This window comes from Mustela lutreola, chromosome 2, assembly GCF_030435805.1.
Source record: "Mustela lutreola isolate mMusLut2 chromosome 2, mMusLut2.pri, whole genome shotgun sequence".
In the NCBI taxonomy this organism is placed as follows: Eukaryota; Metazoa; Chordata; class Mammalia; order Carnivora; family Mustelidae; genus Mustela; species Mustela lutreola.
Genome location: NC_081291.1, coordinates 126227307 through 126241695, shown reverse-complemented (window position 1 = coordinate 126241695; position 14389 = coordinate 126227307). Strand labels below are relative to the sequence as shown.

Below are 14389 nucleotides of genomic sequence, written 5' to 3'. Positions count from 1 at the left end.
TGGCATATCATATACCTGTAGATACATTTACCTGTCGTATGTGTAAGTGCATCTCGAGTACAGGGAAATGCATGTGCAAAGGCAGGAGGCTTGATGGTGGGCCTTGTTCTTAGATAACCAAGAGCATCCATGTGGGCACATCAAGGATGTGGAGAAAACAACTGATGGCCTACATGATGAGGGAATGTACAACATGGGTGCTTTGGTTTGGTTTTATGTTCCGCTAGCAATTTCGTTTTAGTCCCTGTGTCTCTACCAAAAGTACTTAATATTTCTTTCTTGATCTATTGAGAGTGAAAAGACAGAATTTTTCCCAAATAAATAGGACAAAGAAGGAAAGTGACTTACTTACCTACACTGACCCATGTATCCCTGTTTTTCCTCTTAACTATTATAACACTGAGGTATACTTTATGAAGGTAATTTCTGTTAAAGGTGTTAAGAGGATGTAAAAGATGAAAGTAGTTTATATCTTTGTAAAGGTATGTTTTTGAAAGTTTTACTGCCATAGAGTAGATATATTTTAAAACCAGATTTGTTTGCTCTCCCTCCCCCCCCCCCCCAGTATCTGGGTGTTTTTTTGTTTGTGTTTGTTTTTTGTAAAGATGTAAGATAAGCTTCTTTTCCTTAAAAAAAGAAAGAAAGAAGAAAAGGAAAAGAAAAAAAACTTGCAGTTTTTCTCATCGAGAGGTTCTAATTAAAATGTTCCATTTGAAGGACTTTTGGGCCAACCGAAATTCTTATTAAGCAAATGCTTTATATTCCTTGCTGGGGTATAAGGCTGCAGTATTCCTAGCGGGAAAATTTGCAAAGTACCACCAAGCCCAAATATATAGCAACATATATAATTTCAACACCTTAAAGCATAGACTGTTCCAGAATTTTTTAATAAGTAGAAATATATTTGTCAAGAGATTTTGTATGTATCACTTTGCAAAAATGAAATGATACTTTAACATTCTCTTTAAGCAAGAAGAGTATGTCCATCTAGTAGATATAAGAACAATCCCATTCTCACAACCCTCTACTCTTTATCTTAACGAAAGAAAATTTAAGATTTTCTCTATAACACAAATTATTCTTTTTGCAATATCATTTTAGAATCTGCTTTTTTTTTTTAATCTTATTGGAAGCCAGTAAAAACTTTTAGTGATTTCTAGAAAATAAACTTCGTATAGTTATTTTATTTTAAACAAAATATCAACTCTTAAGATCTATAAGCCAGATGGATTTATTGTTCCATGTTTAACACTTCCTATCATTTTTAAGGATCAGAGTTATAGAAGAGTAATCATCATACTAATTTAAATGGCTTATTAGACTGAGTTTCATAAACTATTGCATATTTTTTATGATTACAATTACATGTAATTTCATCCAGTGATATGTCATTCATTTGTTACATTAAAGCTTTAACTGGGGTGCACTCAGGGTGGCTCACTTGGTTGAGCATCCAGCTCTTGGTTTTGGCTGAGGCCACAATCTTTGGTCTTGAGGTCATGAGATCAAATCCTGTGATGGGCTCTGTGCTCAGTGGAGAGTCTGTTTGAGATTTCTCTCTCTCTCTCTCTCTCCCTCTGCCCCTCTCCCTACTTGTGCTCTCCTTCTTTATCTTGCTCTGTAAAGTAAATAAACCTTTAAAAAGGTTTTTTTAACAGAAAAGTTAGTACACATAGATTTTGATATTTTAGTTTATAAAATATTAATTATAAGGAATTATTATATTTTTAATGAACTCATAAGAAGACATTATAAATGTATACCCTTTCTGACAAAAGAATATTACTGATAATTCCCTTTCACAAAATTTCTGAGTAGCATTCTGATTTTGACTATGAATTTAATTAGTATGCTTAAAATTAAAGTTCTGAAATATAATTAAAGAGTTCACATTTCAAATGTATGAGTGGATATGACTGGTTAGTTTGTGAATTAAATTTTTAAGAGCTATACACCTATACCTGCAGATATTCACAATAGTTTATGTATCATGCATCAACATAATGGATTTTACTTTTTTTTTTAATTTTTTATTTTTTATAAACATATATTTTTATCCCCAGGGGTACAGGTCTGTGAATCACCAGGTTTACACACTTCACAGCACTCACCAAATCACATACCCTCCCCAATGTCCATAATCCCACCCCCTTCTCCCAACCTCCCTCCCCCCAGCAACCCTCACTTTGTTTTGTGAGATTAAGAGTCACTTATGGTTTGTCTCCCTCCCAATTCCATCTTGTTTCATTGATTCTTCTTCTACCCACTTAAGCCCCCATGTTGCATCCCTGATATGAGGAAGTGGTGATGGATTTTACTTTTATCCAGTGAAACTGATCGTTAATTTAGTATAATTGCCATGAGCAATATAACCATTATAACCAAAATAACCAATATAACTGAGCAGATAACCAGGAAATTAAAAGTGAACTGAGCAAGCAAACTATCTGGTTATTGTTTACGGTATAGAGACCTTTGTGTCTGCAGTTGGAAGAGTAGATATTTAGTAATGGCTGTGCTTTGTTCACACATGGAACCAAATGGCAATAATTTTTCTTCTAGAATGGATAAAAGAAAGACAGTCAAAATGATTTCTTTTATTAGACATATATAAATTATTTTGAAAATAAGATTTTTTGATTAATAATTCTTATTAACTTTGTGGGGAAATTTTATTTCACCTAGTGAAGAATGATAAAACCAGTATTAAACCTGACTATTTATTGCCACAGTTCTCATTGCTTAATATGTAACTACTCCTTTGCTTCAGGCACAGTGGCCTTCCTTCAACTGAACAAAAAGACCGAGTTCGTTTCTATCTCTAGGCTTTCTCTCATGTTCTCTCACTGTCCTCCAAACATTTCTGTGGCTGGGCTCCTCAAATTTTATATCTGTTTCTAATGTTACTTCTATAAACTACTACTGACATCTTGTTATTCTTTCACATCACATCCTGCCCTTTTCTTACATAACCCTATTATAGCTAGTACTTGTTTGTTTGCTTTGTTCTCCTCTGTGTCTGCAACTGGAATGTAACCTCTATGAGAGTGTCAAAAACTGTATCTGTATACCCTGCACCTCATACAGACAGCAGTAGAGATTAAAAAAAAAAAAAAAAAAAAAGAGTAAGAACCACATTGCTTAGTTTCAATCCTGGCTCTGTCACTAGCAAGTCTTCAGGCAAGTTTCCTCTCTTTTTGGGTGTCGTCTGTAAAATGGACATTATAGAACAAAGATTATGTGAGTTAATATATGTAAATTACTTGGCACATAATGAGGCCTTATTAAATGTAGGAAAGCTAAATATCATAGTTTCTGGTAAATAGTAAGTAATCAGTAAACATTTACCGAATGAATGAATGAATGATATAATAGAACTTTGGTGTCAGAAAGATACTAAAGTCTCTTCAAATGCCATTTCCATCACTTAGGATCTTGGCAATGCTATTTGTTTTTGAACCTCAGTTACTTAGTGTATAACATAGTGTTGGCTTTTTTGAGGTTTTTGTAAGGATGCAATGATGTGTTCTTTATAGCGTGTGCTATGATTTACTATTGTTAAAAAAATAAATTAGAAGCCCTAGATCTCATTCTCATTTAGGACTGTCAACAGCCCTGCCCGAGGCCATTTGTACCTGTTGTTGGGATAATTATCTTTAACAGTTGTAGTTATTGAAACCGTTTGGTTATAAATAACAAAACCAATTCAACTAGCGTTAGCCTAAATAAATTAAGAAATTTTAAAAAGCACATTTATTATAATTAGCAGATTGAGCAAGAATCTTTCATGATATGTTCACAACCAAAATTCATTGTTGTTTTCAGTTACCCCTTTAACATAGCTGAACTGAACATGGTTATGCACATAGCTCCTGACATTACATGTTATAAGCCTAACTTTAATTCTCCTTCAGTCTCAAATCAAAATTGCAGGGGGAAAAAAGTCTCTGGTCTTCTACTTGGAGTTTTATGTACATACTGGTTTGGTCAACTATTACCTGTGGAGTGAACTATATTGCATAGAACAAAATGTTCTTCCCCTGTGGATGTGGGGAATAGATAAGAGAAGATCACTGAGATTTGGGAAAACATTCCAAAAGTTATTTGTAAATCTTATAATAACGGTTAAGCAAACACAATGATCTGTATTAGAGCCAAAGTTTGTTGAGAGCATATTACGATCAGGCCCTGCATTATCATATGGAATTATGACCTTAACCCCCTATGGAGGCTCAGGTATTTTCTCCATTTTAATGAAAAAAAAAGTTGAGGCTCAGAGAAGTGAAACAATTTGTACAATGTCATACTAGGATTAAGGAGTGGCCAGGATCTTAATCACATTTATCTGACTCCAAAGCCCATCAAGAAGATCTCAGTAGAATGATATCCACTGCATAATTTTAACAAAAAAGTGTTTCAAAATGGTCTGTACATTGTTAGATTTTAATCTCTCTATTCATGCCTATACTTCTGCATATAATTATATCTTTCTACATCTATATCGTGTCTATATTTACCTACATACTCCTCCTTTTCTCTCTCTGGGATTTATATTTAAAGGCTAATACTGGATACTTCTTTTTTACTAAAAAATGATTTTATTTATTAGAGAGTGAGTGCACAAGCTGGGGAAAGGGGTAAGGGGAGAGGGAGAAGCAACAGACTCCCTGCCCAGGGCTCCGTCCCAGGACCCTGAGATCATGACCTGAGTCAAAGGCAGATGCTTAACCCACTGAGCCACCCAGGCACCCCAATACTAGATACTTCTGAGAATGAATTAATTTGTTATTGAAATTCTATTTTTTCTGTCTATATTTTTGTTGGTGATAATATACTAATGATTATCAGAAGATGGTGTTTCATAAAGAATAGGAAACATCAAGCTACTTTTCTTATTTTGCTAGTTCTTTGGAGAGTGACAGTTTTTCCTTAGGTGGCTTCTTGTCTGCTTTCTTCCCAGCTCAAACAGAATAGTCTTGCTGACCTGCTGTTTCTCTTTTCTAACTAAAATTCCCCAAATCAACATGGTGGCTAAGATACTTGTATTAGTTTTTATAAAAGTATGAGTTTATAAAAAAGAAGCTGTGCAATATCTACTGAGTGACCTTTATCTCCCACTGACCTTCCCATAAATAGAACATCTGAGTTTTATTGTTTTTTAATTATACCACAGTTTTTCCTCCTAGGCCCCTTTAAGGAATTCTAATTAAAGTTTACAAAAATTTCTTTCCTTATTAACTAAATTTACTAAATACTTATTGACTATACACATATACATATTTCTTTTATTAGCTATTTACCAACACTAACAAGCTCAGGTTCTGTTTATAAACATCAGAGACATAAAGTATAGATAAATTGTGTGGATATCCTTGGCACTTTTGAAAGCAAAGTTTAAGACCTCTTTGATCTTTCTAATTTATTTTGAAGAACAGGAATCATAAATAAGACTTTTTCCCCTCAAATTGGTAAATAAATGCTTTATTTTTATTCTAAAAGTAATATATAACTAGTTTTAAAATATTAAAAAATCAAGGATGCAAGGAAGAAATTAGACAATCACCAGTAATTCTGTAATATAGGTATAGTTGTATTATATTTAGCATAGGTCATGACAAAAATATAATGCAGCAATGTGTTGGATCTTTTGTAAGTGAATGAGTACTTCTGCATAAACAGTTATAGATTATTCCACTATACTACTATATGATTAATTTTAAAAATCTGTTGTTAGTCTTTAAGAAGGAAAGAGAGACAAAGTATTTGAAGATAGCAACAATGGAACTTTTTTTTCTAGAATTTGATGAATATTATAAGCTGACAAAACAAACTCCCAAGCATGATAAACACAAAGAAAATTCTACCAAGTCACATAATAATCAAATGGACTAAGAATGAGTGCAGAGAATACATCAAAGCAGCAAGAGGTATACAGAAGATAAAGGTTAAGAAAAACTATAGAATTTTTTTTTTCTTTGACAGAAACTATGTAAGCCAGATAACAAACAGGGAAAAAAATAAAATGCTGAAAGAAAAAAGAATGTTTTTAATTGGAGGGGAGGGGCAGCGAAAGGGAGAGAAATTCATAACCCTGAGATCATGACCTGAGGTAAAGTCAAGAGTTGGATGCCCAACTGAGGGAGCCACCCAGGCTCCCCAAGAAATATTTCAATGTATAGAAAAAAAAATTACTTAAGGACAAAAGCTAAGTAAGGACTTTTTTCAGATAAACTGGGAGAATTTGTTATCTTTGGACAAGAACTACAAGGAATGGTTTGGGTTGGGTTGGCTGCAACTGGGCTTTTTTTACACTATGGTAACAGGGTGGGCTGCACACACTGCATCCTGCTGGGGACAGCTGGTTGCCATGTCAGCTGAAGAAGTAAGTGGAGTGCTCCACCTGCTTTGGGTCCATGGCATCTGCCTTAGGCAGCAGCATCAGTGAGTCATGCAGCTTGCTGATCCACAAGGGCGATTTTTAGGCAGTAGGAAACTTAAACATAGATCTACATGAAGGGACAAACAAAATGTAAATGACATTTGTATGCCACCAGCAGTGAAATAGAGTATGAAAAACATTTAAAAAGTGAACTTGCTTTGCTAAGGGCAATTTTGTCTTTATATCAGAAAATTTCTGAACTTACATTGAGATTGGGCACTTAATGTAATCATCTTTAGCTCATTAACAAAATTCAAATAAAGCAGTTCTAGCATGTTAATTTGGTGGTAAAGATGGATTATTATATCGATACAGTTGAATATATTTACATACATTTGGACACTGAAATTGGAAAGAGCGCTCAGGTGACTTTGTTAGTAAAAAGCCAAGGGTCATGTATTTAAGTGCTTTAAAGGATAAACAAGAAACAAAGGAAATAGAGCTATATAAAGAAATTAGACTCACTGGAAAATGAATAACCACTAAACTCATTCAGATTCCACTTTTTAAAGAAAGTTCAGAGACAAACAAAAGTGTCTGAGGGCAGATAAGTGTAGTATTTGTGATGTCATAAAATAACCCTTAAATTAGAAAGTAGAGTGTTCTCTTTAATTTTAGCTTTAATAATTTAAATTGCCTTCCAAGTTTCTTGATGCTTTTTTTCACTATTTAACTTGTGTTTTATTAGGTGCTAATAGGGGTAATTCAATCTCAGATCATTTCTTTAAACTGTTGTGAACTTTAAAGTATTATAATTTTCAATTTATCACCAATCTGAAGTAATAAAGGAGGGTTTTTTTTTTTTTTTTTTTTAAGATTTTAGGAAAACTGAAGAAAAGAGGTATAGGAGAGGTAGAGAGCTTTTTTCCTTTGTTCTCCTAGGGTCAGTGGCTGGGGACCCTGCAAATTAAACTGACAAAACACAGAATAACAGGAGGGAAAAAAAAATAGATTTAATTACATGCATAGACACTGGGAATTCACAAAAGAATGTGATTCAAGGAAACAGATATTTGAGGCTTATATACTATTTTAGGCTAGACAAAGGAAAATTTCTGTAAGGATTTCTGTAAGAAGGAGGTAAATTATGGGAAGGGGAGTAGAAGGATTGTACTCTAAAAAAAGGGTTATTTAATGGTTTTGTTTTGTTTTTTATTTCGGATGGGAATTATTTGAGGTACTAAAAGTTGTCTCCAGAGTAGTTCCCTTCCTGGAAAGGGAATGGGAAACACTATTACTGATGGAAATTTCTGTCCTTCTTGTAAATAGAAAGGGAAGAAGGCACAGAGCTAATTGGGTTCAGCTCAAAACAATCCTCAAGCCAAAGTGTCATAATTTGAGGTGGAATATTCTGGCGCCTTAAGAAGGAAACTGAATACTAGTAACATTTTTAATTGATAATCTCCCTCACTCCCTCATTTTAAAGATTTTAGGAGAAAGATGAAATATAATTTTTTTCAATTGATCAATTACCAAGTATTAAATGCTTATGAATCTGGCAGATCTAAAAACAGCAGCTAAGAAATGCTTTCAATATCTGCCTTGAGAATTGGAAGACGGGGCCATATTTGCCCAGCTTTTTAAACAAACAAACAAAAAATGTTTAGGAAATAAAAATTGATGGGTTAGTCTACAGGAAAACTAAAAGTTTTAGAACAGATATGAGGGAATAAAATAAGTATTTAAAGGTAGCTTTAGCCAAGGCATGTCTAGCTCTATTTTTATGTTTATTCATTCTTAAAATTGCTCACATGCAAGTCCTTTATTGTTCATGGTGATCAGATACTGTAGTTCCCAGTGTGTTCCTGAGCTTCTATTTTTTTCCATAGATTTTTCTCCATTTAACCCATTATTCCATAAAGTCCATCCAAAGAAGCTATGTTTATCTTTCCTCATTTGTTCTGTGCTTTTTTTTTTTTTTCGTTTTGTAAATCTGGTCACCATAGAAAAGACAGCCAGTCACTTTAGAGAAAGTCTATTTTAAGTACTAGCTACTTAGGGAGAGGTTGAAGACTTTAATCCTTCCCCTCCTTTTCTCTAACAATGCTAGCTGGCGGGAAGTCAGCGAGAAAGTAGAAGAGGAGCTTTCAGAAAGAAAACATTCACACTAGAAAGTAGTGGCCCATTATGATGCTGAACAAAAGTAGTTCTCCTGGAATCTTTTTTTTTTCTTTCCCCTTATGAATGCTTCTTATGCCACTTTGACTATTCAAAAAAAGGAGGAAGGGGAAGAAGAAAAACATTTAAAAAAAAAATATCAAAGAAATGTTATATAACAGAAGATACCCTAATTTCCTTTGATTCCTCATAATTAGTTATTCTTGACTACTTTTGTTCATATTCATGAATTGAAACTAAGGCACTTAGTGTTAAATTTAATGAGTGATTGCTACAGTTACTGTGTTCTGATACTAAGATGTTAAATGAAAGGGATAGAATGTTCTAAAGACAATGAGAATCCGCACCTTTTACCTCAGCTTCACCTTCGCAGAGAAGGCTGTTACCCCCTGAATAGCTGTTAAATGTTGTTTTCTTTTAGTTAGTATTTGCCAAATTTCTACAGCACAGTTGGCATTAGTTGTGGTCTTGCCTTTTTTTTTTTTTCTTTTTTAAAAGATTTTATTTATTTATTTGACAGAGAGAGGGAACACAAGCAGGGGGAGTGGGAGAGGGAAAAGCAGGCTTTCTGCTGGTCAGGGAGCCTGATGTAGGCCTGTATCCCAGGACTCTGGGGTCATGACCTGAGCAAAAGGCAGAGGCTTAATGACTGAACCACAGGCGCCCTGTTGTCTTGCTCTTTCAGGCTATTATGAAGAGGCTGAAGACCAGAGACATTTTACCTTTCAGTATGAAGGACTGGGATGCACTTATAACATTATCAGAGGTGTTCAAGCATTCTTTGATATGCAGATGAGACTTCCTTTTTGAACAACAGTCATATCAGGATGTTTTGAGTAAATAAACTTATCTCCAAGCTAATATCATTTAGGCATTCTCATTGCATTTTAAAAGGATAAGAGAAATCATTCTATCAATTTGGTATTCCTATTAAACCTTGGTGTTTTAGGGTTTTGACTGGAGACTTTTTCCAGCCTTACTGGAGATACTTAAGTGTCCTGATAATCTCAAATTGAAAAGTCCCCCATTCTATGTTGTCTCAGGCAGTTAGCATGTATCTTCCTTCAATGCTTTCCTCAGGGTTCCTCTTGAGGGAGTTTTGTCAGCGTTTGTGGAATAGTTCTGTGTAGATTAATCAAGTATTTGTGTGTGTGTACTTTATTTTATGTTCCATGATACTATTAAAAATACATTGAAACTTTACTATTTTCTCTTTTTCAAATGATGCTTGGATGACAGTCATAGCTAGTCTTCCTACAATCAGTAGACTCTCATGGATGAGGCTGAGATTGCTAGTAAGAGGATATTGCTTTAAAATCTTCTGGCATGTAAACCAAGATTTCATGAGATCCTCATAAAAGGTGTAGAGGTCACTATATACTATGATTACAAGCTTGTATTTAATGTTGTGTTTTAAAGTTCTACCACAGTCTAGAAGAGTGTTGTTCCCAGTAGCAAATTAGACTGATTTGTAGCATCCCTCCCACCTGACTTTCAACTCGGCACCTCCATGTTATTTTGGGGTGAGTCATTGTATATCTTAATCATGTGAAATAACCTATAAACCACCAGTAATTGGTAAGCAACTCTGTTGTATGTGCATGTGTGTGTTAGCATATAATTTATATAGTTCCTTTGCTACTTCATTTATTAAGACTATAGTAGAAAGATCATGAAAATGATGATACTCTCCTTGTCATCATTACTTATTTCCTTGTTAATAGATATGTCTTATTACTACTGAAAGTAGTAGTTACTTTCTTTGTTCTCCATCAATACAAATTTTCTTAAGATTCTGCATGCCAATTTTATGAAAAAGAGAGAGAGAGAGAATTAAAAGCTTAGGTTATTTTTGCCCACAAGTCAATCCTGATACAATGCACTGAGTATGCTTTAATTTTTTTTTGACCAGCTATATATAAATTCACAGGTATAGAAAAGTCAATGTAGTTATGTATTCAGCTATTTGGAATTCAGATCAGATGTGCTTAGGAATGTCAGAGAAGCCTAATTTCGATGAACTAAGTCCTAATGGGAGGTTAGGAGTCCGTGGGAGGGTGGTGATAATGTATCAATACTATTGAGTAGGCTGTGGGACCAGTGAACACACGTGAGTATGGAAGTGGCATGACTATGTTTTAGGAAGATCACTCCATCTGCTAGATGGCTCTATAGTTACAGAAAGGATGGATTAAAGGAAAGGGAGAATTCATTTAGGGAGTTTGTGTCTTAGTGAGAGATGATGATGGTGGCCTTACCTAGAGAATATGGAAAGTTGAGGTGAATTTCAGTGACAGGAATAATTGTTAGGACTTTGTGATTATTTGGGGAATATGGGAGAATAGAGTTAAGGATAAATAAGTTTCTCTCTAGGGCAACTGGGTAGATGGTAATACCTAGATTCAGAATAGAGGATGCGGAATATGTTCAGCCAGTATTCCTAAGCATCAGAAAATATTATTTATTTCTACCCTTTCTTCCTGTACAGAATATGCATTCTCTCCCTTTCCTATTTTAGAAACAGACTACTTCTGGTAGGACTCAAAAGTACTTAGCAGCTGTAAGGATCAGACAATCCCAACTAGAAATTCTTGAAAACCATCAAACAACAGAATTTAAGCTTCAACGAAGAATCTTTAAACAAAAATGCTAAGTGATGAAATGCCAGGTCTGTTACTAAATGTGTAACATTTTACCTACACAGGGCTCCATGCTTTAGAAGACAGTGCCACCATTCAGAATTTTGAATAACTACTTCATATTTTTTTTCAAGTATTCATATGTATCTTCCCTTGAAAAACAGAACTACATAATCACTTTAATAATTACCCATGACAAGTTTAAACTTCAACACTGGTTTCTTCCTGTTGTTTAATTTCTACATAGAACCCTCAAACTCAATGATAAAAGATAGCATTTATAACCTTTTCCTGTGGCCACTCTCTCTGTGAAGTTTGCTTTAGAAATCGAATGGTAGAAGTACAGAAAGATGATATGGTTGTGAATGTTGTTTTCTCTTAAGTCATTTAAGTTGTTTAAAAATGTGGTTGGTAATTTTTACAGCACTGTCTTGGAATGTACATAAAGAACCCAGTCACTCTCATCACTTTCTTTCCAATATTCCAAAAATGTCGATAACTGTATGATTAGCATTCCTTTGACCATGCAGTAAGCTATTCTGGCTAATGCTACCAGTGTTTATTTTTGGGAGGGGTGTGTGTGTGTGTGTGTGTGTGTGTGCGCGTGTGTGCGTGTGCATGCATGTTAAACTAATGCAGTCACTTTATAGGTATTCTTTATTTCCCTCTCTTTTTTGAAAATTCTCATAAATGTCCTCGTCTCTGTTATCCTTCTACCTCTTAAATTATTTATTTACTCTTGCAGGTAAACCTAACTAGTCACCCCTCTTCTTTTCACTTTTGCAATTTAATTTGGCATTTTCCCCTCGTGAAATATATTTTATCATCTTCTTGCTAGTCTATGTCCTTCTTTTCTTTGAGATCCTTTAGCTCTCCTTTTGTGATGATGATAATCTTGTTCATCTTTACAAAAACCGTGGAAGGCAGTTAGTATGTGTCAGGAACTATGCTGCCTTGCACGATTTCAGGGATAGTGGTGGGGATAGAAGAGGTCTGTCACACAATAGCTCCCAAGGACAGAATAAGCAGTACGTACAACACAGTGTGAGACGAGCCATGGTGGAAGGAGAAGTTCTAAGTTGTTAGGCATCTGGCAACAGGAAGAGGAAGCCTCAACCAAGATTAGGTTCAAGAAGAATTCCTGCATGTGAATTAGACAAAGGGAAAGTGATGAAGGAAGAAGTTTTTAGACCTATGAGGTACCCAAGAGGGAGAGTGAGTAACTGAGTGCATGGCGCTTTATAAATGTTGAAGCTATTTCAGTATAACTGAGTGTATATTTATGTTACTCTCTGGGCAATGACAAGTACTTTTGGGGTTCCTGGTGTTTTTATGCTTTTCCTCTGCTCAAAAATAGGACTTCTCTATGCTGCTTTCATTGTAACTTCACACATGTATAATTCAACTGGTAGATAATGAGTATTTTAGACTGGTTATTGACTAATTTCAGGTGCCTGAAACCAGTATGTAAATACATTTCCAAGTTGTCATAATGAGGGAGGATTGTTATGTGTGTTCCTCCTGTTGGGGGAAGTCCAAATGTGATGATTAAAGTGTTTTATTTGCTATCATTCAATTTCAGGTTACATTTGGTAAAGTATGTAGCATAGTATATATGTTATATTATGCAGTTGTACAAAGTAAAGACTATTCTGGAACAAACAACAACTTAGATTTTTAAATCAGAGGTTTTATTATTTATAATGAGAGAATGGGGCTTAGACAGTAAATGTTCCAGATCAATTTATAGATGAAGAAACTAAGACCCAGAAAGGTAATGAAAGAGAGAACTGTAAATTAACTGTGGTGATGATTTTTAAAAATATTTATTTATTTGAGAGAGAGCATGCCCACAGTGGGTAGGGGCAGATGGGGAGGGAGGGAGAAACACAAGCAGAATCTATACTGAGTGCAGAGCCCGACTCAGAGCTTGATCTCATGGCACTGAGATCACGACCTGAGCTGAAACCAAGAGTTGGCCTCTTAACTGTGCCACCCAGGAGCCCCTGTGATAGGGACTTTTTTTTACTGTCACATTTGTTTTCATTTCTAATATTTCTGAGAATAACTATTCTAGTTGTTTACCTTTTCTGTTTACATATATAATCAACTTCTTCATTAATGATCTAAGAAACATGGTATGCAGATTCTTTCCAAATTGAAAATCAAAGAACCGTCAAAGGAGTAGGTGTTTAAACTTTGGATTTTTTTTTAACCAGTCTGAACAAAGTTTAAATTTAAGGAATTCTAGAGGGAGAAAAGAGAGATTATTTTTTATTCTGAATATCTTATGGGAGACAGAATTTAAATAGATTGATTTATTTTTGTGATCTATGTCCTCTCTCACTTTTACAAATGAACAAAAGATAAGTCTCCAATTTGTTGCTTATCTTTGCTGGAGATTATTTTTTGCTTGAAGTACACTAGTTTAGACTAATACTTTTTCTGTTCCTCGTCAGAAGGCAATGCAAATATTTTTGTGAAAGTATCTTTTCACAAATGAGGACTTTGAGACACTCTGAAATCAGATCGGATCATTTGTCTAAGATCCCCCCGTTAATAAGTAGAGAAATGACATCAGGACCTAGTGACATCAGTGTTCTTCCTGGGCATACTTTGCACTTTCAGAGGGAGGAGGGACAAGAGGAGAGAAAGAAGGAAGAAGACGAATGGAAAAGGAAGAGGAGGGGGGTAGGAAAAATTCTGCCTGTGTTCTGTATATCATCTGCCATTCACAGTGTTTAGCACAGACATGATTGCTTTCTTTCAATCTTCACTAAAAATCTTCTAAAATAGACATCATCCCCATTTTACAGTTGAGGAAACTGAGACTCAGGGAAAGAATAGCCCTCACTTACAGTTCCACAGCTAGTACTGGTGGTACTCCAAGACTGTCTTTCCATGACGGCACAAAACTGATACCCGTGCTATTCCTTATGTCTCTGTATTTTTTTTTTAATGAACATTGCAAAATTCACTTTAAATTTTTATTTCTATAAGAGAAGCATATCGGAAACACTAAAAAACAAACAAAACTCTGGCTCTGCACGATGGTGTGTTGGTAGTATCGACGTTCCAGGAAAATGTAAATATGTTTTAGACTAAAGTGAAAGTAGAGAATTAAAAGTTAATACCAAAACTGAAACAAAGCCACATTTTGTGAAACACACATTAATAGCAGTGCATTGGATCA

At 34.8% G+C, this 14389-nt stretch overlaps 1 protein-coding gene across 4 annotated transcripts in view; it reads left to right on the top strand.

Annotated features, from left to right (window-relative positions):
• NAALADL2 (N-acetylated alpha-linked acidic dipeptidase like 2) overlaps positions 1-14389 on the top strand; it is a 1363661-nt gene that overhangs the window by 421093 nt on the left and 928179 nt on the right. The window lies entirely within an intron of this gene.